Source organism: Tribolium castaneum, chromosome 1 (assembly GCF_031307605.1).
Source record: "Tribolium castaneum strain GA2 chromosome 1, icTriCast1.1, whole genome shotgun sequence".
Classification (NCBI taxonomy): Eukaryota; Metazoa; Arthropoda; class Insecta; order Coleoptera; family Tenebrionidae; genus Tribolium; species Tribolium castaneum.
This window is the reverse complement of record NC_087394.1, coordinates 30,922,852-30,948,012: the sequence shown is the minus strand read 5'-3', so window position 1 is coordinate 30,948,012 and position 25,161 is coordinate 30,922,852. Positions and strand designations below refer to the sequence as shown.

Here is a 25,161-nt window from a genome sequence, read left to right as displayed (position 1 = left end):
GAAAGGGTTATACGCTTTGGTTTAAACGCTCGAGTTGGGCTTTCCGTTAAATTTCGTTGGGATTTTCGACGAACCCAAAACCCGCTAGTCTAGGAGGCAATACTGATGATAAACGATCTGAGAAAGCAGATTTAGCAGAGTGGAAATGTGAAATGAAAGAGGAACATGTAAACGAAACGGGGAAGGAGATAAATAGCATAAAAAGACAGATTTTTCGGGGGGTGTGGGTATCCGGGAACTATGTTGGAAAATGGGAGACATGCGCGTTCTTCCATTGAAATTCACCACTGCTCCTGTTGTCATGCAACCAGCTCAGTCGGGCAGTACGCCTTGTTGCGAACATTTCTGTTCTCTTCGAGCACGAATTTTCCACGCGTACAAACACTAGAGAAAATTAAACATTTCCACATCGACACCCGCTTTTCCTGTCACAACGGCCGGCTCGATTAGATCGGGAAAACCGCCAAAGTACATACAGTTTCCCTGGCGATTGAATTTCGTAATTATTGAAATTTCCGAAAACAATCGACCCTTTTGATTACATAATGAGATTCCGGAGTATTCACGTAAGCTGTCGTGCACATTCCGGGCTTAGATTATTAATGAATCTTTACAATTCGCATTTCCATTCTCTCGGGGTGTTAAAACGACGCGTCAAATGAAGATTCAGTGTGGGGCTTCGGTGAAGATCCCTTCTTGACACAATAGGTGAGTCCTTTCTTACAACATGTCCATCTCTTTCCCAGCAGGGATGATTGCGGTTTCAAAAGCTCACAGTTTCCGCCTTGATTCACGTTTTGTGTACACCGACAACCCGGCTACTTACTGCACCACCAAAAAGGATACTCTCGAACCAATAATTCAATCACGATTGTGACGACCAGAAAATCCATAAACGGTGCCAGTAATTCGCTAGATCGGGAATTGCTTTCTCCAACCACTTTTTTTCCTATTTTATAACTTTTCCGCTTTTTAAACGAATACATATTTTCATAAAAAGTTTTTTGCGTTTTGTTTTACAATTTCCTGCCCACCTTACACCCGCCACGAGAAGCATTTTATTCAATTAATTAATTTCAAACCTATCGTAAAATAGCTCCAGTGTTTAATTAATAATGCTCCAACATGTTTTGTACATAATTTCACGGAACCAGTGACATTTACTTTTGTTGTAATTTAGCATTTATTAAGTTGCACCCTTGCTAATCTTAATTTATTTCACTACTTAGTAAGATAGTTGCTTCATTAGTATTAAAATCCCATTTATGCTAACACCCCTAGACACAAACTTTGAATTTACAGTTTTAGGTACTAAGTGCAATCTACAGTTAGTTACAATTATAATTCCTTCTTTTACGAAATACAAATTTCTAATTTTGTTTTTAATTAGAATTGTTTTATAACTTTTTGAAAATATAATTACGCTTTGCAAGCTTTTTTTAATATTCAATTTAACTATCTTTATGTTGGGGGTATTTTTTACCCGTAAAATTGTTACAAGAGGTGTAGTAGGAAGCATTATTAAATTAGCATGCCATAAAATCTCAACACCAAACACCGTTACTTAACGATTCATTGAAGCTATAATGTTTGCGATTTAAGGAGCTGAAAAGACATACCCTCAGGAATTAGAAGCATTTTTCCATACCCATATACCAATTAATCAATAATATTAATTAATCTTTGGGTAAAACATTTTCAAAACCTAATTATTTTTAATCTGTTTCATAAAAGTCTTTCATTTGTATAACAAAGCTGATATTTGCATATTTGGAATAATTACTAGACCCATTTGTTAACAATGCGTTTGACAGAAAATTAACATTTTGTAGTTATAGTCAATAATTTTGTTTAAAGTTTGTTTGAACTGTACAAATCTATTTTATAGGTTTAAAATCTGGTAACATCTGACAGAAACCATGAACAATTTACTTTATAATTATTATTTTATGTAATATTATTTATTTTTTTAAGTACATTGGCATACACAATCTTATTAACATTAGATGATTATTAAAAAAAATAAACTTTTCACGTATCCCTCAAGGTAGAGATAGTAAAGATTAATTAAACTTTAGATTTCTAAAGAGACTGTACTTATTTAAACAGGCTTTTTTTGTAAGTAAATTACCTGATATTTTAAAATAAAAAAACGTAAATTTTAAATACTAGAAAACTTAACTAGAAAAATTTTTGCATTTTTTTCTTGTATAACATTTTGTTGCAATTAGAATATTCGATTTAGGGCAGATTTCAGAGAATTACATATTATTTTTAGTAGTTTATGGAGCTTTCGATATTTGTAAAATTAATAATGCTGCAGTAATGGTTCTTTACGACTGAAAATTGTTTTTTTTTGTATATTTTTTGTAAACCTTATCGACAAGACTTGAGCAACTGTCGTGGTTGCGAAGGAAATTACAAGAGACACAACTTTGACAAAATTAGTTGCAAATTTCCAAGTTTTGATTACATGTTGTTTTCTTATCAGTAGATTAGGAAAGAAAAGGATGCAATAAAAACTGGGAACCATGAGAATGACCTAAAAGGCGTTTCTTCTTAAAACCACTTTGGAATCGTTTTGTGTTTCAAAAATTAATATTTCTTTGATTGTTTCTATTGTAATATTAATAATAATCTTAAAATAATCTCGTTTATTCAAATTAGAATGTCAGTCACGTTCTGAAAAATTGTCATTTTTACAATCATCCTGTAAATTTGTGCATATATTTAGGATGCAAATATGATATAAAATTTTAGGATTTATGTAAATGTCTTGAAAGATCCTTTGGTTTTTTTTTTGTTAAGGAGAGGATAATTGACTTGGCTGTTTACTGTTTGGAGAAAATATAATATGGTCACTTTCATTTAGTTAGTGAAGAAAAATACAAGTTACTTTAAATAAAAAAAAATCCGAGTATTAATTAACGTATTTAATTTCCGATTTTGCATAAAACAAAAGTTCTGTCACAAAATTTCTGTTAGTGGCAGACGTTCCAATCACTAATCGGTAGATTTCATGTAGATTTCACGCTGTTGGCACAAGCCGTAAAACCGGTCAATTCACTACTAGATAACTGACAAGTGATACACGACAAATACAATTTTAGCAATAGGGTTTTGCTATCATATGCGCTGTTGATGAATATCAAAAATGTAGAGAATGCTATTGGGCGATTTTTGGACAATTAAGTTTTGCGCGATAATTCGTTTAAATTAATCCCAAATGGCTTCCGCACTATTGCGATTTTGTAAAACATGTGTAATTTGTAGCAGCGAAAAGAATGCGAGGGGTTGATGAGCAAGGGGATGGAAATGCTTTCCGCTTTCAGCGGAATTAAATGCCCCATCAATTACTGTATCATATCGAAATAATTGAAACATTGCATTTAATCTTCCCCGAAATATTTCCATTCAGTCGAGACTCTGCTCCATTTTTGGAGTTATGACTGATGTATCGGACAAGAGTCGGCCAAATTGACTGGCGTTGGTTACAAATTAGTGCAGCTTATACAGAACAGCAATCGGTATAATTAATTCGTTAGTAAACCAATCTCATGCAAATGAGTTTAGTTCGCCGTTATGTCACATAAACAACACTAAGGATGCATGATATCAACCTGCATTTACCAAACGTATTTCCTACTCCATCGATACCATGACTAATGTTGCTGACAGCCATTGTGCTCAACAAAACTCGACTTGTGTACAACTCGCTTAACTATGCAGGGACCCGATTAATAACTTTTTAGGTGTTGAAAAATATGAAAAAACTTCCTTAAGCAATTCATCTCTTGGGGGACCATAAAATCCGAGTTTTTATGCGCGCCCGAAATTGGCAATACCGACGTTCTTTTCTGATTTTAACGATTTTGGATTCGAGCGTTTAATATTTCTCTTTATAGAAAAATGATTAATTTGGCGTGATTTTGGTGGCTTTGTGGCGATCAATTTCCGAATTCAAGCACTGTTTTTAAAATTCTTTAAACCCATTCAATATACATCAGACAAGCTACGTTTCTTTGAAGTTAAAATTCAGATTTTATTCATTTTGTGATTTCAAAGAAGTCGATGTTGTAATGTATACCAAACTCTGATCAAATTTAATAAGACAAGAGTCAGTCAAAACAAATATCATCAACAGAACTGTGAAGAATATCAATTTTACAAAATACCGATGTTTCTTTGACGCGCCACGCGCTCAAAATAATTTCATTTACATTAATAACTCCCATATTTCGGTTTCGTGCTCTGGTTCCTTCATTATTAATTGGATTAATTTATAAGTTATTACAAACTATTGATGTTTTGCTAGGCTAGTCACGAGCTCGTGCACCCTCTGGTCACACAAAAGAAAGCTGGTAAAAATCAATTCTTTAATATAAGATATTGAGCTTCCTCTTCGTAAGCTGGGATAAATTTTATAACTCTTTTTAGTGCCTTTCAAATAAAAATGATAAAATAGGGAATATCTCAAGTTTCATAAGTTTTACAACTTGTTGTTATATTACATTTAAAAAATCTTACAACTGAGTTTTTGCTTTTCGAAGCATGTTACCTTTGTTTCCAAAACTTGAATGAAGAGTCAATTTCCGGTTAATGTGCGCGCATTAGTGGTCTTGTAAACATCCCAATTTATTACTTCAAGTCTAAGTAGAATGTAAAAAAGCAATAAGAACGAGTAGATAATAAAAATCTCTGGGTAAAAACGTAAAAAGATTAATGACTACGAAAAGTGAACCACAAGAGGATGTTACATCCATTTTTATTAGTCCGGGTAAATTTTAACACAACTGTAAATTGAAACACTAATTATTCTTTGTGCGGGAATAGCCTCAAGTAAAAATTTTAGACGGCCTATTAAAATTTTTATGAGAACATCTCCATTTTTGTTTTGATGTTGGATAATAGAATGAGCATAAATGCGCATTTTAGGCCTTAATTCATTTTTTAAAATCGCCGTTTCTGTGAATATAAGTGGGTTGGATGCCGACCATTAACATCTCGCAGAAACGTGGAGAACTGTTGAAAGCAAAAAAGTTGCGTGTTGGAGTCGTGTTAAGATTGTAACAAAGAAACAAACTCGCCTGAGATATGGGCAAATGGACAAACTTAAGACATTATTATCTTAATGCAGGAATTAAGCGCGAAAATGACGCCCCGCGGATTTTTATAAAAAGCTAAACATCATTTCGTTGCCCGATTTTTGCACAAGTGGCAATTAATTTGCAAATTGGCATTATGGCCATCATGTGTCATGTCAGGTATCAATTTTATTTTTTGTGATTTTTATTTGATGGCTTCGATGTTCGATAGATAGATATATCGCAGCAAGCTGTAAAAATTTAAATATGAGGCCCGCATTATTCCCTTAGGAGTTTGTTTGCATCAAAATCCAGCGGTAATTAAACTTTGCAAATACGTTTTTCGATATGCATGTAGCAGAGCTCATGTGGTAAAACAAGCTTGATTATTAAAAGTTCGAACAGGATCCTCTAAACAGGATTTGTCTATCTATCCTTTAATCCGATTAAAATGCTACCAGATCTGCCTGTACATATAATCAGCCAAGTCCTCCATAAAAACCTCCATTTATCAAACGAAAAGTAAACCGGGCCTACTTGTTTTTTCGTTATGGCTCATATATTTCCTTACAGCGAGTGTCCGCCGAGGATGAAAAAACGGATGGGGGAGTTGTCCATATTATTGTGATAAGTGGAGAACCATAATCTTTGTTCTCGTTCGTATCGCTCTCTAAATAAGAAGGCCGAAGCTTTGATAACTAGACACATCATTCTTCTCCAGCCATTGAAGGCGAGATAATTTTTCAAAATATCCCCGATACGTGCCCAGGGTGTGTAGAGACTTAATGCATAGAAACGAAATACTGAAGCAACGAATTTGGAAAAAATCTGAAAATAATCGCAATTTGTCTAGCGTCTTGCAAACACTGTTCCACACTGTATCCTCTTGTTGTTTTTTATTATTTTTTGGATTCTTGTTTTTTTCCAACATTTGTGAAACTAGTCGTTTTACGAGATGTAAAGATATGATAATGGCACAAAGTATTTTGTTTATTGTTTCTCAAAGCTTTTGATCATCAAAATTTTGAACGCAAATAAGACACATGGGATTCAAAATTATCAGCAAAACAGAAATATAAATTAAAGCCTCTAAATGCTAACAAAAGATAGAAATTTAGGACAAAGACGCCAAGCCAATTTATGTTAATGTTGCAAGTTGCTTGTTAATAAAAAATACCAACTATTTCGGTGGCTGTAATTACGAATATTATTTATTTATAGTGATTAATCAGCTCTGATATTGACTATTAGAAGTTAATTAACTATTTTTAGACACGCACTTCGTTCGTGGTAATAGTTTTTTTGATAATTTTAACTAGATGACCACTCATCTTTGTTGTTACAGAAACTTATAGAACGACTGGACGAAGCTAATTATTTTTAAAAGAACTTAAAACGCTGAATTTATCGACTCACACTCTTTTTAAGTATTTCAGTTTATTTGCCATGACAAAAGTTAATTTTAATTAAAACCAAAACAGTTTTCATATGATTTGTAGTGTTCGATTAACCGTGATGGCAGTGTAAACGGCTCTTAAGGTTTGTCAATCAATTACTTGAAATTGTATGCAAATGAAGTGACATTTCTCATTTAAACTCATTGACTATTGTAGCTATAGTTGTACAATTTCAGGTCATTACAAAATTAAATTTAATTACCTATAATAGCTGTATATTATAATACTGCCATTAAATAAATAAATGTACAGAATGTTTCACAGTGCAATCAACAATACATATTTCGATAGGAATCCAATTACAAATTTTTGAATTTCTGAAAGTTTTTTTTTTTCGTATAATTTTCCAAATATTTATCCAGAATTTCCACATTTAGCAGTGTTCGTGTCTATCACTTTATCGGCAACGGCGATTAATTCCTGCAGTGCCTATTTGGTAAGTTGAAAGTGGTGAACACGAAGAGAGCGCACGACATTTTTTGTGATTTTGTGCAGTCTTCAAGTTCAGTTGGCAGAGTTGTGATGCGAATTTAAAACTGTTGGCAAATCAGAACTATAATTTTGAGATCAATACCAGAAGGATCGGAGATTTAATATAATCCTGGTTGCGTATGGCGGTATCACGTTCACCTGATATCATTAATTCGCAATGTGCCATAGGCGTCATCCCTCAGATACATTTGAATTGTAACACATTTGGCCTCACGCAATCCTTAATTGGGGGCCATGTTTAAACATCATTATAATAACTCACTCCGGCAACTGTAGTCATCTAATCTGTCATTACGGTGTTTAATTAGTTAACCGCTTTACTGTAATAGTACAGCCTAGTTCCAGAGCCTCTTGTTTGTCCCTTGTTAGCCAACAACGGCGATAATGGCGTATGGCTAAAGGTTAACTGTATTCGCTCCTCATTGCAGGATTGTCGCCTAATTAACTTTTTGCTCTCCAATTCGGCCGTTTCTAATTTTGACGCAGCGTGTTTGTCGAATTTTTTATAAACAGAAAGCCATTAGACAAAGGATAAAAGCGAAAATTGTTGCTTCAGACCACACCGGCTACAATCTAAACGTGTATATTGGAAAAATATTTTCTTGTAAACGAGTTGCCTCCACAACCGGGAGCGTTTTCATGGTGGCAGTCTATGTACAAAAAAAAACAGGATTGTGTTCAAAATCCATCATTAAGTAACTTAGCGGTGCGCATTTCCCTTGGAGTTTATTGAATATGTGTTTGTTGAGGATTACGATATTGATACAAACTTTAGGCAAGATTCGCTGGTATAATGAATTTTAATTTGTGCATATCTGGGAGTTGAGATTATCTGAAAAAAAAAATGTTATCTTCGACAAAATCAATAAATTTTCCTCTTAATTTAGACAAAAGTAAACAGAGTTAAGTTTTAAAGTTATACTATGCAAATTACTAAATGAAAAGCCTGGAGTCTTCTTGTTTACTGAAAAGTAAAAGCATAAGGAAAATGTTTAAAATCTGCCGGACCTTCTCCAGTGATCTCATGTTAAATTCATAGCTACAGAAAGCTTCTTTTAATTAGTTTATCAAAGTAACTCGAACGTCGAATAAATTAATTCCTTATAAGATCGCAAGAGTGGGGAAAAAACGATTCCAGTACAATTACTGCGCAGGGTGGGAGTTGATCAAACGTTAATTATGACCAATTCGATTCCATTTTTCAGTAATTTTGATTAAAGTTACTTGCCATAAGTTAATTAATCCTAAAATTTAAGACTTCTGACAAGTTCAAAAGTAACTTCGGAAGACGGTGTTAAATTTAACGTCTAATTTTCAGCAACGACCTGTTAATTAGTTATTTCAATAATCCGGCCTGTTTTCGAAGTTTTTTCTGATTAAAATGTCAGCTGGAGTTATTAAATTTTAAACGTGATTTATTCAGACAAATAAGTTATGCGGTATACTCTGTCAAAGGTTTGTTATTTACGAGTGCAATTTGTTTTATTCGATCTAAATCTAAACTAATTTGACGAATATGAGTTATCATAGTTGTTTCAAACATTTCGAGCTGGTGCAATAAATAATTCAAATTTGTACGTACCACTAAATCATATTACTCGTTATTTTGATTACTTTATTTTAATTCGAAAAGCAAATTGGAATCCGAAACCGATATGTTAATTGCAAATTGTGCTATAATTGGCTACACAAATTAAAATATACTATACCTGCGGTCATTACAGTTATTACAGTCGGGCGCTATTTTGACATCACGAGTGTAATTTAATAAAACTAATTATACTTAATCATGAGGCGATCGGATATTAAACACATTTTTAACATCAGTTTGAACTTGTCTGCAGCGACAATAAAAATAATTGCAAATGGCCCGGCGCCTCCACCATAATTGCATCACATGTTGATTTCATTCTATCCGCACATACACACGTTTGTATTAAAAATGATTAAAAATACTGGCAATGTTTGTCAGTTTTTACTTTGTATTATTCAGTCTTTGAAGTAACTTCAAAGAAACAAACAATTTTGCAACGTCCATCCGCCATAATTGGCAAAATTTTTGATTACGTTTTACGGAACAGAAATAAAAATTTAAAAAGGCTGTTTTATCATAAAATAATAAACAACACTCTTAATTTGAAATTAATTTATTAGTGAGCTAATATAGTGCAAGCTAGAATTAAAAACAATTAAAACAATTATTATTTTTTAATTATTGTCAGTCACATACATACCGGTATGTCTATAATTTGTGGAGTCAGAGGAATAAAGAACTGTTAGAATATTTATGTTTGCTCGGACTTTCCTTTTAGAACTAGTAATTTCATGCAAACTTTTAAATTATATATTTGGAAACAACCTGTCATGTCTTTTAAACGGAACTAAATACGGAAATCAAGTAAAAGTGGATGAAACGTTCATTTAATTTTAGCAAATTATTTTACTTATCTGGTTTAAGAGAAAGGGTGTAAAGTGGAATCGAATATATTGTTAATTACAAGTTTAATGAATCAAAATTTGTGTTGGTGAGAATTGTAACGTATAGTCTATGCGTAACTGTCAATTATGGTTCAAAGTGTTAAAATTATGTTATCTGCGATCACATAAAAAATAATCACTGTTCAAATTGATCTAAAGCGATCAAGAATGAATAATGTCGGAATCGCATGTATATAACGTATTCAATAATAATTGTGAAACATACATATTAGTCAATTATTGTGTTTGTACCGTAATAAAAGCAGGAGTTTGCACGTAATATTCAAATGTTTCAGAAGTCGGTACAGAAAAATGAAATAATTACGAGTCGAATGTTCGTGTTGACGTGTTAAATTGTCACATGGCATTTGGTAGATATTTCACGTGGAGCAATGTTGCACACAAATTGAAAACGCAGCCAAGTTCACACAGTCTAGTTCGCAACGATTTTTTCCTCAACATTTTAATCAATCATAGTATTAGTTCTGCGAGTAGTAATAGTAGCGGTGGCGTGATCGTTAGCAGTTTACCCTTTAGCTTGTGAAATATTTATAGGTTAGCATGGCAAGTGAAATGGAAATACCTGAAACGGAGTGTTGTTCGATCGAATGCAGTAGTCTCCAAATTGAACGCGGTTGAATATTTGTGAATTCCGGCCGAGTCTCTCCCGGCAGAACGCTTTCAGCATTCTTACCGTAATTTTCAGGGGATGAATAATACGTGATGCATGTGTGATGGCGGCTCTTGTAAACACTTACAGATATTAAACGCCGGGCGAAAACTCGCCGAAATCACGACCGAGAGGAAAAAACGACACCAGAATTTTCTCAGTGAAATATATTTTTCGGTGTCTGCTAATACGTAAGCGTCGAGAAGGCTTGAAAATGACCCTTAGACGAAATCTCTGAATTAAATTCGGGGCGAGCCAATTCCGTTCGGCGAATGGTAGGTCAAATTGCGGTTCAAACATAAGGGTAAAAAGTTCGTTGGTGCAGTTCCTGTAATAAGCTTTTTGCATCGTCGTTACTCGGGCGTTCTGAAAAATGGGGTATTTTCAGCAGGAAACAGAAGCTGAACTTGCATAAGATTCCACTCTTCTCGGAAAGAATTTATGCAAACGGTGCACTCCGCAGAAAAATTGTCCCTTAACTGCCATAATTTTTAAATGCGGACCTCTTTTAATTAAGTAAATTCATTAATCCGTGTGTCACAAATCATCGCGAGATTAATCACGCACTGCAGACGGTAGAGCTTATTGTAAATTGTTCAAACCGTCGTTTTGCGAGCCTTGACCTCCGAAATTTATACCTTTGCGGGAGCCATATTGAAAAGGTTGGACCGGAATTATATTATCAGAGGGTAACAGCGGAATCAGGAACAGTCCATTAATTAATTGTTGCACCCTACTTTCACAAAAACTCTATAATTTGCTTCAACGAAATTAAATTTGTGAGTGTACGCTGAAACAAAACTTTTCTCGTCTATCCTTTTATCTGGAAGTTATAGCTTCCGTTCCTCCTGACGTATTTACAATAATATATTTAGAATCTAAAAATCCCGTCCTTGCCGTTACCTAATCAACCTTTACACGCACTCAATTTTCAGCTTTGTAAAAGTTGACTTCTTAGAGCTGCTACTTTGCAAAATTAATAAATTTGTGTGACAGCTCTTTTGTGTAAAGTTAAGCTGAGATTATCTCGTTGGTTTTCATAATGAATAGAAAAGCAGTCGGAGGTGTGTACATTTTGTATTGTTCATTCATAATTACTTAACACATAAGGCAATTCTTCGAAGTTTAATGTTAGTTTTGAACGTACATCTAGCTTTTTTTAAGGATTGAAAGAGGTAAACATGTATTTTTGACGAAGCACAGTGGATAAAAGTTTAAGGTGAAATAGAAGCTCTGATAATTTAATATGATTTCGCCGGTTTAATGCAAGTGACACCACCTGTCCAAATATGTCATGAAATAATTTCCATTCGCGGAACATAACCGAATAAATAAACTTCCCTGAAAGTGACAAACAACTGTAAAAATTCACTTTTTCCTCGAGCAAAAAATTGCTTGGCACCTATTTCACTTTAATGACATGAACATTACCCGCGTAATATTTCATAAAATGTGGTGTTTTTACTGCTTAAGCCCTGGCGTTTTTATTCTTTAATAAATCTGCTATAAATGTTTATGGCGATTTGATTCAAACGTGTTTCCATTTTTTCAGATCAGGCGGAATAGTGGAGGAGCCAATTAGCCCTTCTTCAAACATCTGGTGAGTAATATGTGTAATTCCACTTGAGATGAACAAGATTATTATTCTATGCTAAGCTGCGCTTAGATAACGGACCTGGTCCTAATTGTGCGGTGATTCCATTTACCTAATCTGGCCCGTGCACAGTTAGCACTTCATGATGATATCGAATCGGTTTATTAAAAACAAAACCCCCCAAAGTTGGAATTAGCAAATTTAGATTTAACGTAAAATAGCTGTCAGGCTAAATCTTGTTGGCTAAGTTCGTTCCGGAAGTTTGTTATTGCAGCGCTTTGGCAATTATTCTTACTCTTCGGCATCCCTCCTCCGATGTATTAAAGTTAATGAATTTATTGGATGGCTTCAAGCGTCGATATCGCATCATCGATCACGGATATTATGCAACTTTTTAATATTCTACAGAAAATCTAAGGCCGCTGTTTACAAGTTTTGGTCCCTTCATGAACTTCCTGCTCATGTGCGTTCTGTAAACATCTATCTTATTTATGGTGCAGCAGGAAGTCGTAAGTTTATGAAGCCCGACGTACAGTTTTGCAAGGTAGAATTTTGATTGGTGTAATTTCGGATTTGCGAAGGGTTTGGTTGGAATTGAACATCTCACCCTATCGACACACCCCAGCAACGAGTTTTTAGCTGTACTCCAGACAGTGCAATTCTAAAACGAGCGCAATTCAACTAAGAGCACATGCTAACCAGAATCGGATGTAATAATTCCGCAAACTTTGCCTCAACCGTATTATACCAAGACGAGACGAAAGGTTCATTATTTCGATTTTCGCTATCGCAAAGCCTCGAGGGGTGGTATATGCCCAACTGAGCTGCAACTGGCAATCCCCGAACTTGCTGGAATTGTAATTACAAATGCGCTTTACTTATCAAATGTCGCTGCACAAACGTCCTAACCCAAATCGAATTTTCTTCCATCTCATGACACTCCGAACATTGATTCCCAGGCAACAATTTGCAAGTCTGAGTTAAATCCAATGGTATAATTCTTCCAAATTGGAGTCTAGTTAAATTACGTTTATTTGGCGAGACTCCAAAACAAGAAATTTTACGCAAACATTTAGAGGATCATATAAAACCTGCTTGCACTGGCATACGTTTACTTCCACGAATATTTCTTTTTAAACTTGAATTGTCTCCAACTTCGGAGAGCTTGTGCCAACAACGCTCACTCCTCAAAACTTGATGAATAAATGGGCAACTTTAAATTATTCGGTTTTGTATTAGAAATATTTGTATCGCACTGACATCCAAATTCACTTAACTTTAGGCAAAGAATAATCCCAACCTCACCATTTTGCTCATCTCAAAGGAATTATTTTCATTACTACCTACTTTTATAAATAACGCTACTTTTTTGGCAACACGTTAAACCTTACATTGTGGTGTTTAGTATTAGTATTAGTAGTAGTACTAATACTATTAAAAAAATATTAGTAAATTTTGTCTGAATATGAATGAAAGAACATTTTGATTTTTTGTTTTTTTCCTACAATTATTTATTTAAACAATTACTCCTTTGCACACACAATTTTTTTAGTTTTTGCCTGTCGTCATGTGCTAATTTGAACAATAAATTTGAACCAGCTCATTAAAAATTAAAATTTAATTTATTTGGATCGATGCATTGTAATTTTAAACCACATGGAATCGATTGGCGGATTCTTTCAATACTTGTTAAACCCACAATGTTTATGATGCTTTTGTTTAAAAATATTTCACTTGACTCAGCTGTGTATCCAAACTAATTAGTTTTTTCTTCCTTTGCAAACACAGTTAAACAAAATTGCATAATATCGTGCTTAATATTCAAAAATTTTTCGCAGTCTGTTTAGCTTTGAAAACTTTGAGAATAAAATAAGCTTTCGCTGCAGTTTTGGAAGCCTTGAGTGATCCGGGATTTAAATCTTGAATTGATTTTTCAATAGAGTGCAGATGACAATTCGATTCTTTTAAGTTCGTGAGACCCTTTTGTAGTTGGGTCACAATTAGTTCCACAATGGTAAATAGAGTGCCGACTGTTTCTATTAACCAATTGGCGCATTATTTTCTTTTGTTGGTCGGTGGTGAAAGCATTGTCTGGAGATTAAAAGTGACTTCTTTTGTGTTATCCTTCATTTGCTCGGTTAAATATGAACATGCTGTTTTTCAAGAGCGCTTCCTATTGTTTTGCTTCCCTCAGTAAATTGTTTTGTTTTGAATATTAATAGCGTTCTTACTCGTCGGCATGCCTGCAATATTTTTCTTCTTGTTATTAATAATTCATTTCCGTGGAATGCCAATGGCTATTATTTTACATTCTATGCTCATATCGAGCAGTCGGAGCATAGCTCTTCGATACGTTTGTTACATAAACAAATATTATCAGATGGCTGGTTAAATTTCGGGGAGTTTCAACAGACTGAGCGTATATGTTAATGAAATTACACAACACACACTGGTGATTCTCCGGATCTAATTATTTCTGTGCCCTGCTATTGTAGCATCTTTCCTAGTCCCGAAAATCGTCGCGAAACAATATCCTCGACCTAAATAGGGAACTAGCAGCCGACAGAACGTTTCATTAAAATTGGCAGGAAACTACAGAAAACAATCAATAATGCAAAATGAAATTAGCATGTTAACAATACCTCCGAGGTACAAACAGTTCATAAGTGGGATTGAAACTATTTCAGAAAGTTTAGAACATGCTTTTCTCTCATGTGCGATATGCGAGCGTGTATCTACTTGGGCGCTTATATCGCTCAATCTCTCCCTTACCCCTGTGGCCTTTAGAAGGAAAATGGTGTCATCGAAACTTTGCGAAATTATTAAACATTAAAGGGATGTTACCGGGGCGAGTTTGTTCTACGGCGGCGCATTTTAAACGTTCGCAACTTCTTTTAATTAACTTACTAACTTTTATTTACGACCTGAATTCTATTTACTTCGATCGGAAAATAAAACTGTTCCCTATTTATGTGAACTACTGTCATTCGATATAAAGAAAAATATTTTTATGGGGAAATTGCATGTCGACGTTTCAGATTAGAAAACTCCAAGTCTTAGACTGGCACGGGTTAAATTTTTTAATTTTATTATTTAGTCATTTAGGTAAAGATCAGTTTGTGGAATGGGTAAAATATACTTTTTATGGATTAAGTAGATAAATTGTAAAAAAAATTAAAAATAAAAAAAAATGCTTGGATTTTATTTGAATTTTTATTCTACAGAGAATCTTTTAGCTTAATATAATAACCTTACGAGTTCGAGCTTTATTTTGATATAAAAACACTGAACAATCTTTATAGGCAACATAAATTACCACTGTTCTAGGTGTAATAAAGTTTATTTGTTTCAAGAGACCAAGAGGTGCACGAAACAGTTAATTTTAAATTTACGTGCTAGAAGTTTACCTAGGCTTTTAATTACATTTGACTTATCTCCAGCGTAATTATTGTCGAGTACTTGTACTTATTTCTAGAAAGTGCAAGCCGACACTTTGCTTTTTAAGTAAGAGGAAACATATTTCCTCCAAAGTGATATCATTGATAAATTATTATAAAATTATTTATAACTTTACTATTCTATAACAACGTTCTTGTTTACTTTGAACTGAAGTAATTTAAAGATTAATTCTCATTTTTAAAAATAACTGCTTAAAAAAGTTTTCTCAACAGCTTGAAAAACTAGGGTTGAGTGCTTAATAGTGCGCATTGTGTTGTAAAATAATGAAAAGCTTTTACAACATTACGTCGTTTAAGTAAAACGGATTACCTTCCGCAATACCTCTCTCTGGACGTAAAAAATTGGATGCACACAGCGAGATGAGAATATTCAACATTCAGCAACGCCAAATATTTAAGTAGCTCAGGTGTAAACGTTGGCAAACTTAATACAAAGAGGTGGTAATACGACTCTGAGAATTTGTTGAAATATAAAATCGAATAAGCTGCAAAATAGTAAAACGAGTGCGTTTGTTACACTGTGGTGTGTGTGCCGGTGTCAGACGAGTTTATTTGTTTTGTGGCACGTAATTAAAACTTGCTGTGTTGTATAATGAAAGCATTGTGTGCCATTTTTTCGTTTAATCTCCGTCTGTTATGGAACAGGGAAACTTCAAATCATTATGACTTGGAAAAACCACCAAGATTTGTGAATCGTCTTGGAGGAAATTTTTAATTAATCGAACTAGTTTTAATAACGTGCACAGGGTATGTCGTCTTAAAAGTCTTTCCTGTCAGTAATACTTAGGTAAATACTTAATTTACTTTTCCGGAACAGTATTTTTCCTAAATAAGTATCCTTCCGTGACAGCCCGGAATAACAATTTTACTTGCGTAAACTTATTTATGGAATCTCAACCCATTTTCTTATTTCAGGAGGCGAATCGGAAATGCTGTCAGTGTCTTGTAAACAGATGCTCTGGCTGTACTTGTCACGGACATTTTAATTGATCGGATTCGTTAAAGTATGACGACTTTTCGGCTCAGATGGGAAGCGCACCATCTGTTGCCTGCCTCATTCGGTCCATTTAAATTATTTGATTTTATAATTAAGGGCTTTGAATTTTTAACTAATTCAATTTTTGTTCCAAAAAATTAAGTCAGGTAAATACAACGTGTGCAATTTGTATCACTAGCTCACATTTTATTTTTTTAGTGATTAAAGAAAAGCAATTCTCGTTCACAATTTGATTAACCGCTGTTCTTATTAAACTTTACAAAATCGTTTATATAAAGCTTTATTAAATTGTCAAATGCATAAATCGAGGAACTTTGATCGAAATTAGCCTACGAAATGGGTTAAATTAAAAGATGGAAGTTCGGACGCCAGTGATTGTGCATAATTCGCTATTGTTATTTAGAAATCTTCAAAGTTTTTTGTATTTTTTTAAATTTGTTATAGGGTCTTGAAGGGCACTCCAGCACTCGTTATTATTAATGACGATCGCAATTAAGATTGTTCGGGGTCATAAATTAATAAATTTCGCTCGTGCAGATTAGGCGATAGCCAAACTATTTCAATAAATTAGAATCTTAAGTGAAGTGCCTGAATTCCAAGTAACTAAATTTGTAGTTTTGGCCGGATCGGGCCTCTTTCGGTGGCAACAGGGCGGAGACGCCGTCACCGATGAATCGATGATGTCGTGGCGGAGGTGCCGTAGGCAAACGAGCATATGGCCGATTGATCCAAGATGGAGCAAGACACCAACTTCCACCTCGCGGTTAATCTCTCAAAACGCGACAGTCTCGTCGATACTTCAATCTCCCAACTTGGGCAAACTTGTCCACAATGCGTATTGATTCGTCCGACTTATTCCGATAATTGTATGACATCGACTCGGTCCTGCTACTGACGCTAGTTACGCTTTAAAGTTAGAATATCGTTTCCGAATGTTGTTGCGTCGGAGCGATGCTCCAAAATTATGGACAAATTATGCCTTTTCGAACCGGGAAAACCATAAAGTCAAAACATGTATTTGCATTAAGACAAAATATTTAAATCGCTCCGCCGTTGCCTATCCTGCCATCTGGAAATGAAGCGGGGAAAATTTCAGATAACTTATTTTTCTGAAACGATCCAAATTTGGGTGCTTCAATACTTCAATGTCGCTTGATAGTTTATGAGCAAATCCTCTCATTATTGTGATTAGTGGAATCGGCAGTAATAATAAAACATATTAGTAATATCAGTTTTGGGGTTGTTAATTGGGGGAGTCATTTACTCGGCTTAATGAAACGTGAAAACATTAATTCGTGAGGCATAATAAAGGACGTTCCAATTGGAAAATAGTTCATACCACGAATAATTGAATTCTGAAAGGAATCATCTCTAAAAATTCAAATTTTTCATAAAAAATCGTAATTTTTTAATTTTGGATGAACTTTATTCTAAGCCGTTTTAATAAAATACGTATTGTATGACAGTTTCAGGTCTACAATAGCTAAAATAGTAAAAATAATAGTAATAGTATATTAGTAAACGTTGTCGAAGCGTATATTTTGTCATGATAAATTGTTACACTTTACTTAACACAGATGACAACTAGAATGATTTCTATCATTTGAAATACGGTTGTAATAAGTTTTTAAAATATAGGAAATCGTTTCATAACTATTTGTAAACAAATAAGTCGTGTTAATTACGAGTATAATACAAGACTTAAAATGACTTCTTTTACCCTTTAAATGAAAAAAGTTTTCCTCTATTAGGATTTTCACCCGACAAGGCAAAGAATAATTTATTTTTATTAGGATTTCATAAGCTGTTATTTCAACCTTTCCGTCCGTTTTAATAATTATTTCAGAGCCGTGAAATTTTTATAGGTTGAAATAAAGTTTTTCGCAAAAAAAGGAATATAAAGTGGGAGTATTTTTATTGTCGAGTTTGTTCATTAATTGAATAAGCAAGAGTACGTGTACTTAACAATTTTGTGTGAAAGATTTTAGTCAATAGCAATTTTTCAATAATAAAAATATTTAAATGAATGAAGTGAAAATTTGTTTTGCGACCCCGTCTGGCGCTTTTGATTTAACTCATGCGAGTTTGCATGCCGTGGAGAAAGTTAGATCGTTAGTACCCTTGATATTACAAAGTTACTGGCTGGGAACTCAATCTACAAGGAATTATTCTTAAGCTCTTTAGTGGCTCACTTTAAATGAGGCCGAGATGAATGTGTTGTATTCGCGAAATAATGCACGGTTGTAACGCTTCTTCCGTAGCGAAACAGAGATCATAAAAGCGGACAATTAAGTGGTTTTGGTAGATAGAGTTGGTATAGTTTTATAGTTTGCGCCTCTTAAAATAAGCAATCGTTGGCGCTGGTGCAATCTCGACTGCAACTACGAGAGCACTTGGCGAAAAATTCGGTGTTTGCTTTATCAGACGGCGCTCGTAAGACGCGAGATTTTCCTAAATCACGGAAATTCCTTTTACAGCCGGCCTTAGATGGAAGTAATTATCCTTGAGGCAGCAATTGATTTAGTCTATCTTAGTACATAAACATCCTTCTTTATTGCACTCGTTGGGTGTAAATTAGTCGAGAGAGAAATCGTGAAGTGCTTAGTGATGACGTTAAATTAGGGCTAGTTATAGTCGAGTTAATTGCCATTAGTTGAAAGGAACAAAAGCTACTTACCATGCGAAATTCTCGTTACGTGTTTCGCTGACAAAGACGGATGACGCAGAGAGGAACGGTTAGTAGGAGATGCTGTTATTGGGCGTAAATATGATAAGAGGCGCTGCTAGCGGCGTCTTGGGAGTAAATGATGACGAGCAAGGCGACAAAACTTAGGAGTCATTACGACGCTCAAGTCTTTGGCATAATTAGGAGATGGAACTTGACACGTGTTACCTGTCAAATTGTTATCACCTGCTTATTTCATTACTTTGTGCGGCGGCAAAATTTATAAATTACACTCCCGAACTAACTTATTTTATTTTACGAGTTTTGCGAAGAATCATTAGTGCAATTACGCCCCGACATAATCATCGCTTAATTTTAACACACTTTGCGCGATCGATGCCCAACTGATACGACGCGAAATCTATTTCAGATTTCAGATACTTGAAAGTTTTTCAAGGGGGATTCAAAGATTCACAATAACAATAAAACTTGAGAGACGGCCAAATAGGATAATTCACTTTATGAAAAATTGAACCAACTTTCGAATTTCATATACTGTTATTAGATGTTTGTCCAAGATGCTCAATAAACCTGCAAAATACCCGATAACGTAATGCAATTAAACGTCCGGTGCAATTTTGGTGGATGCGCCGGGCGAACAATTTTAAAAACCTTGTTTAAACTTTGTAAATTTTAATTTTATATTGTGTAACTCTTGCTGTGTTTTTGGTCTAATGTTAAAATTAGTTTTTAGAGATACAGAAATTGGATTAGCACAAAGACTTGGTTTGACGTTAGCATGTTAAATTGTTTCCTGTCATCTTCATTTTTTGTACACCTTGGATGTGCAAAATATTCGCTTTTTCAAACAGAATGCGATTACAATTTTTAAGCGGTAAAACAACTTCAAAAGAGATTTTAACATGATATTTTAAGTGGCTTAATTTTTGCAAGCATGAAATTATTTAAGAGTAAAGAATTTTAAAGCTGAAGCTTAGAGGTAAATGCTTATAAAGTAATAATTTAAAAGCATAGGGTAACAATCTTTTTACCGCTGAATGTTATTCGCTCGCGCTTGTTTTATGGTTCGGATTTTGGATTTTTATGCTAATCGTTTAATTTTTCACTAGTTTGCATGAAAAAGAAGCGGTGATTATCAACGCTCGGACGACCAAAACTCGTGAATGATTGCGAAAGCAATTATTGAATAATATTATTTCCGAAACTTTTGTAAAGACAATGATCCAATGAAAATTCATACCACGTAAATGATTCAATTATAACGAAATGCATAAAAAGCCTCTGTGTGAGTTAATTTAAGCGACTTTCAGGTGTATTTCGTTTTGTAATACATCGGTGGCTGGATACCGTCCAAACCGATTGGCTTTCATAGCGAAAACAATGAATTTGTGCAGTTAATAGATCGAATGAGTTCGAAATAAAAACAAACAGAATAAAACTAATTAACTCGCTTTTATACTGAGGAATCAGTATAATGTAGAATGGTACGCAGAGATACGTAAAATCCGGTAACGTTTTCAATAATTCATATAACGTAAAACAGACAAAATCAGCCTCGCTTTGATCACGATGATAGCAATGCGTAAACATTCCAAAACACGAAAGTAAATAATTGTGGTTCACCACGTTATTCGTGCCCACCCGAATCCGCAGATATTTCAACTCAAGCTCTCTTATTCCGGAGGGAATGCATCACTTGATGCAATTTCAAACTTGTTCAGTTGCTGTGGGCTTTGTTACATCCGATGTGTAAATATACAGCGGGTTTTAATAGTCACGTTTAGTGCAATAACGACTTCTTTTACATAAAGATAATTTTAATTACAAAGTCTTAATTGCTCCAGAGAATCGGTAATAACCCGAAATTGTCTCGACCTACTTGCTAAGAAACGATTTTTTTGATGATTGCCCGCAAAAGTTGCCACGAAAAAACTAATAACGTAGATCCTCTATAAAGTTTATTTTCTCTCAGCTGCGTTCCGTTTACACTTTGGGAGATTTAAGACTTTTCTTTTTCTCGCCTCTGCAAGCAAAATTTTAGCAGAAAATTTGTAAGTTCCAACTTAAAATGTTAGCAAGACTGCCAAAGCAACACCCTGATTAATAACAAAGTGAATTGCGGTCTATTTCTATACACTTTTTTAATCTTGTATTACACAACAGACAAAATTTCTAACTTGTAATTTCATGCAAGTCATTTTCGGGTTATTACAAACGCTAAAGATTATAAAGGGAATGTTAATGAAGGTTGCTGCAATAAATTAAGCGACCCCTTGTTCGTTTTTTGTTCGAATTTTCCAACTAAAGTTGCTCCAGTTTGCAGCAGTGCGTAATAACTGTTTACCTGATAGTAACAATTATTTTTCTCAAGTAACAACTCGGAGAAATAGCAAAATAAACAACTTTTTACTTGAATACGCTCTCCGCAATTGCAAGAGTAAACATTTTGCTTGGATTCTAAAGTGGCTTTTAGTTTAAGTATTTCGTTTTGCTCAAGTTTTTGTGGCAATCACAATAGAAAATTAATTTTAAAATTTTGACACTTTCCTGTGTAAAAAGCTTGTCTTTGTGAGGCGCGCTAATTAGTTATTTAAATTTGCTCATTGTAATCTGAAACGTTTATAAAAGGAAACCGCTGAAAATGGATGCTTTTCTGAAACCAACCTCTCATGTTGAAAGCTGAAAGTAAGTTGTTTAACATGTGAAATATTCACAAAAGGAAAACTTATCTCTGGATTTTAACTCTTTTCATGGGGGCCAATTGCCTTCTTTTAACATTCAGACAATAGGATGATAAAAGTTTTTTCTATTTTCCGAGATTCGCGACACTAAAATTACAGTTTTAAACAGTTTTGAAAGTAACTTTAAAAATACATCTCGCGATGAAATAATTAATTCAATTCGCTTTCTTCCACAAAATATTTTTAAACTTTGCTTCAAGAGTTATGAAACTAAAACTCAATTTATCCTAATGACTAAATGATTATCTCTTGCTCACATCCCAGGACGCTATCAAGTTTTTAATTTCATTGCAGTTTTCGAGGCAACAACAACATTTAAGACAAATCAATTTAATTAACTTGATTTGGGATAAAACGTCATAAAATAAATGGGAAATTTTCTAAGCCTCGCTTCCAGTGTATTAATCTTTGGTTATTAATTTTGTTCCAAGCTCGTTCAATAATGAATTTGGCAGAAAACGTTCCGTTGGGTTAATCTTGAATCTGATATGTGCCGTGTTGAGTGACAAGGACACTTGTTACTCGATGACTGACACAACAACAAGCTTTAATTACCTTGTCAATGGACGGAATGTTTTCGCGAAAATTTCGATTGATGAATGCTTGGGGCGCTATTTTACAATAAGCGAACGCAGCAGGAACGCTGTGCGGTTTCCGTTATTATTTTTCATTATCGGTGCCAAACTTCCGTTTTATTTTTAGACTCGCAAAGATTCTAAATATCAATGTTAGAAGTAAACGGATTTCTTAAAATATTAAATTTTACGGTTATACATTTATACGCTCTGTGTAACAAAGTATAATTGGATTTAAAATTCTTTAGGTGTACAAAGGTGTGGCATTAAATCTCTTTAAAAGCCGGTGGTGGTCGTAATTCATTGGACTGTACAATACATCAAGCTTGCATTTTACGAATTTATTAATGCAGCTAAATAAAATAAAGATTACTTTGCTGATTAAATTGAAGATGACTTAATACCCATTTAAATAAATGAACTTGCTTTGCTACTTTATTACAATTTTTTTTTTGAGGACAAAACGTTTTCTTGACTAAGAATCAGTCAAAATTCTCCTAATTACGTTAGTTAATATTTTCAAATAAAAATAATTTAGGGAAGAATGTAGCAAATAACTGTTTTTACATTGCTGTAATGTATTTTTATTAAATTTGGAATATTCAGAATAACCTTTTGTTAATTTTTAACAATAGTTGTTGGAGTTTTAATTATAAGTTATTGCGGCTTATCTTCTATTTTGTTTGTGTTTAATTTTGAAGTAATGAAATGTTGGACATGCTTTAATGGTGTTTAATGCGTTGAATGGGATCCGTGATGAAGAAATATGTACGATGAAACGTACAAATTTCTGCATACCTATATTGCATATTTCTAATTAATTAAAACCCGGTACACGACATGATTCAATTCGTTTTTGGTCATGTGTACGACACATGAAGTATTACGTCCACGAATGAAAATTAAATTTGCGCAACGGTACGAAACAATGACTCGGGGTAATGTGTTAGAGGGAAAAGGATGAATACGTGTCAAAAATTTAATTACTCAACTTGCTAGCAGCACCGGACGAATTATGTCTGCGGATTGATGACATACGTTACTTTGTATACACGGAAAGACAAGGCACCCTAATGAAAAAATCCAATATTTACAATAGCGACTGAATTTCGATGGCCTACATTATCCGTTTCAATGAGAAGGAAAAAACGGCCTTAATACGAGTTGTTGAAGTGCCGCCCGTTGAATTTATTCGAAAGGTATTATCAATGCGAAGATAAAAAGTTATTCGAGGAGTTGTATTCAAAGTTTCCGTTTGCAAAGAAATTTTTAAGGCAATTTTCTGCTATATAAATTCAAGTGCACGCATGCATGAGTCTAATATAATAAATTTACTTGTTTCATTTCCCCCATTCGTTGGCATTTGGAACGAATTCGCGAGTCTAGAACTCTCAAGTAGAGTTTATTGCTGAAATTTACATGGAATCCAAATTCATGTACGAATATTTAAGTTTAACGTAGTAACTGCTGACATATTTAATAGTTTGATTTTGTTGTATAACTCATTGTTTATGGAGGAACTTGAGCGGAGCACCCTTCGGAGATTAACGTTTTATTTACTCCCAAGTTTACACATACACAAACCGTTGCAAACTTCCTTCATTATTACTTCCCATTATTATACCAACGATCCAACAATTTGGCTTCCAAATTAAAATGTCCTCTGAGAAACTGCTACCGCCAATATACCACTCCTAGTATCTATTAGCGAGTCATTTACACGTACAGACTTCCACCTCTTATCGATTACGATAAGATAATTGCTTCGAAAGGAACTTTGTTTGCTCTAGAAACCCAAAGCATAAAAATTAAGCACCTCTCTCTAAACTTCCGAGACTTAGTTATTAGAAGAGTACTTAAGCATTGATTGATAAATCAGAACAAATAAACTTCGTCAAAATAAAGTAGCTAACGAAGCCAATACATATTAATTTTTCCGAGCATTTAAATATTTTGGCTTATAATTTTTTTCAAATAGGTATAACATATTTTAAGAAAGTGTGAAGTAACCAAGGGCAAATACATATAAAAAATATGATTGAATGTGATTTAAAGTAATGCTAAAGAAACTCAACTGTACTACAAGTGCACATTTTAACACATTTTTGTTCGAAATATTGCAGTGTGCTATTGAGTGGCTTACTAATTAACAGGGGCATTCAAAAGTAGGTCTTCTGTTTACAAATATTCATCGTGATTTATTCTGTAAACAAATTATTTCGGAAACAAAGGCGAAAAAAATCTTATTTACTAGTATTTTGATTACTTTTAATGATTATCCTGAGCTTAATTTAGAAGACAGTTCATTAGGAGCTGATCTGTGCGTGAGTTATACCCTCATACGCAGCTTTCAGTATTAGGCAGTGCTTTGTATCAGGTTTCTCATTCAATATTACATCACGCTCAGTCATGGCTGACTACGTTATGATTTATGATAATGGCACTCAGAGTGTGACACGTCGTGATAGGACGTGACCTGGGCAGAACATATCCTTTATGTATTATAAATAAGAGTAACACAAAACTCCTAAACATACTACATTTTGGCAGAGGAGAATTAATAATCTGAAGCCGCCTGTTTATTTCATATTTGAAGTTTTGAAGAAAACGTCTTGCAAAGTAGCTCACAAATTCAGTTGCAAAGGCCAGTCTCTTAAAGAATGCATATGTATTGATTGAAGAAATAAAAAATTTAAAGAGAAGGGAGAACAGTTTCATGGTAAATTTTATTATTTTCATGTAGAACTAAGTGAAGCAGAAATTTTAGTGTTTTGTTTAGTTCCTGTTGTACAAGCGTATGAATAATTAAACGAGATAACTAGAAAATGAGTCTAAGAAGTTAGACGAGACGAGGATTTTACACGAGTGCCATGAAAACGACCCAAAACGATGGAGCTCTGGCGATACAGACAACTGATTGTCTCGAGGG

General features: G+C 34.1%; 1 long non-coding RNA gene across 2 annotated transcripts in view; it reads left to right on the top strand.

Moving 5' to 3' along the window:
- The first annotated feature begins 298 nt into the window (after positions 1–298).
- The window catches only part of LOC107397542 (uncharacterized), a 106,767-nt gene continuing 81,904 nt past the window's right edge, over positions 299–25,161 (top strand). For both annotated transcript variants that reach the window (XR_001574629.2, XR_010336291.1), the window contains exons 1-2: positions 299–708; positions 11,734–11,781. This is a non-coding gene — a long non-coding RNA (uncharacterized LOC107397542). The remainder of the gene's footprint in view (positions 709–11,733; positions 11,782–25,161) is intronic.